Here is a 5,457-nt window from a genome sequence, read left to right as displayed (position 1 = left end):
ATTAAGAAACTAACCTTCCCTCGAAAAATAAATGACCCATATGGGGATCGAACCCGCAACCTTGGCGGTATTAGCACCACGCTCTAACCAACTGAGCTAACCGGCCCATCTGTAAGGTTCATCTATAGTACCATCCCTGTTTCTGGTCTTTGCCCGCTAAGTCACTGTCTTTGAAGGCTGTAAAAGAAAGACTTGCATTTCTACAGGCCTTTCACGACCTCAGGGCATCCCAAAGTGCTTTACAGCCAATGAATACTTTTTAACTGTTTTGCATCTGTGACAGGTAGATTGGTCAGGGGGAGGTCAAATAGGTTTTCCCCTCGTGTTGATTCCCTTACCACCTGCCGCAGGCCCAGACTGGCAGCTATGTCCTTCAGGACTCGAACAACTCGGTCAGTAGTGCTGCTACCGAGCCACTCTTGGTGATGGGCATTGAGGTACCCACCCAGAGTACATTCTGTGCCCTTGCTGCATTCAGTGCTTCTTCCAAGTGGTGTTCAACATGGAGGAGCACTGATTCATCAGCTGAGGGAGGGTGGTAGGTGGTAATCAGCAGGAGGTTTCCTTGCCCATGATGTTCCTGTGTAACAGGCTTGAGGGGCTGAGTGGCTTCCTCCTTTTCCTGCATAACAGGCTGAATAGTCTCTTCCTGTTCCTGCATAACAGGCTCGAGGGGCTGAATGGCCTCCTCCTATTCCTGTATGATAGGCACGATGGGCTGAATGGCCTCTTTCTGTTTATGTGTAACATACCCGAGGAGCTGATTGGCCTCCTCCTGTTCCTTTATAACAGACTCGAAGGGCTGAATGGCCTCCTCCTGTTCCTGTATAACAGACACAAGGGGCTGAATGGCCTCCTCCTGTTCCTGTGTAACAGGCTCAAGGGGGTGAATGGCATCCTCCTGTGCATGTATAACAGGCTCGAGGGGCTGAATGGCCTCCTCCTGTTCATGTATAACGGGCTTTAAGGGCTGAATGGCCTCCTCCTATTCCTGTGTAACCGGCTCGAGGGGCTGAAGGGCCTCCTCCTGTGCATGTATAAAAGGCTCGAGGGGCTGAATGGCCTCCTCCTGTTCATGTGCAACAGGCTTGAGGGGCTGAATGGCCTCCTCCTGTTCCCATATAACAGACTCGTGTGTCTGAATTGCCTCCTCCTGTTCCAGTGTAGCAGGCTTGAGGGACTGAATGTCTTCCTCCTGTTCATGTGCAGCAGGATTGAGGGGCTGAATGGCCTCCTGCTGTTCCTGTGAAACAGACTCGTGGGTCTGAATTGCCTCCTCCTGTTCCTTTATAGCTGGATCATGGGTCTGATTTGCCTCCTCTTCATCCTATGTAACAGGTTCGAGGGGCTGAATGGAGTTCTACTGTTCTTGTACAGATCTTGTATCGCTGAACGGCTTCCTCCTGTCCAATGCAACAGGCTCGAGGCGTTAAAGGCCTCCTCTTGTCCCTGTGTCACAGGCTAGAGGGGCTGAATGGCCTCCTGCTGTTCGTGTATAACAGGCTAAAGGGGCTGAATGGCCTCCTCCTGTTACTGTGTAAAAGGGTCATGGGACTGAACGGTCTCCTCCTGTTCCTATGTAAAACGGCCATGGGAGTGAATGGCCTCCTCCTGCTTCTGTGTCACTGCCTCAGGGGTTGAGAGTACTCAGAGGGAAAGTGTCGGGCGGGAGTTTCCCTTCTCTGAATTACCGATTTGCTGCAAAATTTACCGTCAGTGGAGGAACCACCGAACCCTGACCCAAAATCCGACTTTGGTGGGACTCGAACCCACAAGCTTTGAACGCCTTAATCTGTCATACAAGTAGAAGTTCAATGCGCTATCCATTGCGCCACAAAGCCAATTAAATAAAATTCTATTACAAAAGCAAAATAGTGCTTATGCTGGAAATCTGAAATATAAACAGATGAAATGCTGGAAACACTCTGCAGGTCAGGCAGCATTCCATGACTGTTTAAAAGGGGTCTGCTTTCAGTCCCGGATCATTCTGTGTCTGTGTAAAAGGGACATGCTGTCAGTCCCGGTTTATTCTGTGTCTGTTTAAAAGGGACATGCTGTCAGTCCCGGATTATTCTGTGTCTGTTTAAAGGGATGTGCTGTCAGTCGCGGATCATTCTGTGTCTGTTTAAAAGGGACATGCTTTCAGTCCCGGATTATTCTGTGTCTGTTTAAAATGGGTGTGCTGTCAGTCCCGGATTATTCTGTGTCTGTTTAAAAGGGATGTACTGTCAGTCCAGGAAATTTCTGTGTCTGTTTAAAAGGGATGTGCTGTCAGTCCCGGGTCATTCTGTGCCTGTTTAAAAGGGATGTGCTGTCAGTCCCGGATCATTCTGTGTCTGTTTAAAAGGGATGTGCTGTCAGTCCCGCATCATTCTGTGTCTGCTTAAAAGGGATGCGCTGTAAGTCCCTGGTCATGCTGTGTCTGCTTAAAAGGGATGTGCTGTCAGTCCCGGATCATTCTGTGTCTGATTAAAACGGGTGTTACATAATATTATAGAGTCTGCCCCACAGAAACAGTGCATTTGCACGAACTGGTCTCCACACGAGCCTCCTCCTTCTCTATTTCTCCTCACCCCCCAAATAAAACTAGAATCAGTAATGGTAACCTTGAAACTATCGGATTGTCATAAAAACCCATCTGGTTCATTAATGTCTTTCAGGGAAAGAAATCTGCCGTCCATACCTGGTCTGGCCTTTGTGTGACTCCAGTCCCATAGCAATGTGGTTGATTCTTAAATGCCCTCTGAAATGGCCTAGCAAGCCACTCAGTTGTAACAAACCGCTATGAAACGATATAATAAAAATGAAGCTGGACGGACCACCTGGCCTGATCCATATCAGCCTCCTCCTGAGGTCCCCACCATCACAGAAGCCAGTCTTCAGCCAATTCGATTCACTGCACGTGATATCAAGAAAAGGCTGAGCACACTGGATACAGCAAGGGTCTGGGCCCTGACAACACCCCGGCTATCATTCTGAAGACTTGTGCTCCAGCCAAGCTGTCCTAGTACAGCTACAACACTGGCATCTATCCAACAATGTGGAAGACTGCCCAAGTATGTCCTGTCCACAAAAAGCAGGACAAATCCAATCCAGCCAACTACCGCCCCATCAGCCTACTCTCTACTCTCAATCATCAGCAAAGTGATGGAAGGTGTCATCCACAGTGCTGTATGGTGGCACTAACTGACCAATAACCTGCTCATTGATGCCCGGTTTGGGTTCTGCCAAGAGCACTCGGCTCCCGGCTTCATTAAAACCTTGGTCCAACATGAACAAAGGAGCTGACCACCAACATCCTGGGGGTTACCATTGAACATAAGTACTGTGAGAACAAGAGAAGGTCACAGGCTAGGCATTCTGCGTCGGGTGTCTCACCTCCTGACTCCCCAAAGCCTTTCTACCATCTGCAAGGCACAAGTAAGGAGTGTGATGGAATACTCTCCACTTGCCTGGATGAGTGCAGCTCCAACAACACTCAAGAAGTTCGACACCATCCAGGACAATGCAGCCCGCTTGATTGGCACCCCATCCACCACCTTAAACATTCACTCCCTCCACCACTGGCGCACCGTGGCTGCAGTGCGTACCATCTACAAGATGCACTGCAGCAACTCACCAAGGCTTCTTCAGCAGCACCTGCCAAACACGCAACCTCTTCCACCTAGAAGGACAAGCGCAGCAGGCGCATGGGAACACCTCCACCTCCAAGTTCCCCTCCAAGTCACACACCATTCTGACTTAGAAGTATATTGCCGATCCTTCATCATCGCTGGGTCAAAATCCTGGAACTCCCTCCCTAACAGCACTGTGGGAGCACCTTCACCACACGGACTGCAGCGGTTCAAGAAGGCGGCTCACCACCACCTTCTCAAGGGGCAATTAGGGATGGGCATTTAATGCTGGCCTTGCCAGCGCACCCACAACCCATAAACGAGTTTAAAAAATCCTATCAGCATATCCTTCTATTCCTTTCTCCCTTACTCTTAAATGCATCTAGTAGTATTCACCTCAACTACTGCATTCTCAGCACTCTTTGGCCAAAGAAGTTAATCCTGAATTCCCTGCTGGATTTATCGGTGAGTATTTATGACCTGTCTTCTCTGAGCTCGTTCCTGACTCACTCACAGTAGGAAGCATTTTCTCACTGCTAATGTGCAGCTGCGATGGCCGAGTGGTTAAGGCGTTGGACTCGAAATCCAATGGGGTTTCCCCGTGCAGGTTCGAACCCTGTTCGCAGCGACTTTGATGCAAATGTATTATTTCATCGGCTCCCTGTGGCGATCACTGGCCCCGAAATTGATCAGAATTCCCTCCACTGCACTTTATTACACTGATTAACCCAAAGTTCCAATTGAAACACGAATAATTTATCGGCATCTATTAGATATTGTGGATTTGTTGGGAACTCGTGAGCAATACACACACAAAGCAACATCAAAAATACTAATTATAAAGAGCCCTGCAGTGTTTGTTATGGAATCACCTTCAGCTACTAAGTGGGAACACGGTTTGGTTTTGTAAAACTGAACACGAATTAAAAACTGTGTAAAAAGACCGTGGCAGGACTCGAACCTGCAATATCCTGATAACCTCAGAAATTAATACCAAAGTCTGACGCTTTATCCATTAGGCTACGCGACCAGTAGGAGTAATTTGTAGATCAGCGCCATCTGTGGACAGATAGACACAGGGTCAACCTTCCAGTTCCTTGAGCTCTCTGCAGAACTAAGGTTTTGTAGCTTTGCTTCAAAGTATTACAGCTCCAATCTTTTCAGCAAATAGCAAAATTAAGAAACAACCCACACCATCAAAAAGTAAGTGGCCCATATGGGGATCGAACCCACGACCTTGGCATTATTAACTCTACGTTCTAACCTACTGAGCTAACCGACCTGCCTTAACTCATTTTGCTGTTAAATTCAATTTATGTTGATTTTTGGTTTTTGTCAGTTGCCAGTGCTCCGGTTTCCTCCCACAGTCCAAAGATGTGCGGGTTAGGTTGATTGGCTATGATAAATTGACCCTTCGTGTTAGGGGGATTAAATACGTGGGGTTACGGGGATAGGATGGGATATGTGTTGGTGTAGGGGTTACGGGGATCGGGTGGGATATTTGTCGGTGCAGGCTCGATGGGCCGAAATGGCCTCTATCTGCACTGTGGGGTTTCTGTGATTCTGTGACATCGAAGGCTGTAAAAGAAAGACTCTGATTTCTACAGCGCCTTTCACCTGAGGACATCTCAAAGCGCTTTACAGGCAATGTCGTTGTAGTCACTGTTGTAATGTAGGAAAAAGAGCAGCAGCCAATTTGTGCACAGGAAGCTCCCACAATGTGATAATCGAGGATAACCTGTTTTAGTGATGGTGATTTGAGGATAAATATTGGCGACAGGACACCGGGGTAAACCTCACCACCCCCTGCTCTTCTTACAATTGTGCCATGGGATCTGTTATG

The 5,457-nt window shown here is 48.1% G+C and overlaps 1 non-coding gene across 1 annotated transcript; it reads left to right on the top strand.

Annotated features, from left to right (window-relative positions):
• Positions 1 to 4,160: 4,160 nt before the first annotated feature.
• On the top strand, positions 4,161 to 4,242 carry trnas-cga (transfer RNA serine (anticodon CGA)). The gene has a single exon. It is a non-coding gene; the product is annotated as a tRNA-Ser (tRNA).
• Positions 4,243 to 5,457: the final 1,215 nt, after the last annotated feature.

Source organism: Somniosus microcephalus, unplaced genomic scaffold (genome assembly GCF_052327205.1).
Source record: "Somniosus microcephalus isolate GS21.2 unplaced genomic scaffold, FLI_Smic_1.0 unresolved_chr8, whole genome shotgun sequence".
NCBI classification, from domain to species: Eukaryota; Metazoa; Chordata; class Chondrichthyes; order Squaliformes; family Somniosidae; genus Somniosus; species Somniosus microcephalus.
This window is presented reverse-complemented; position numbering and strand designations above follow the sequence as displayed.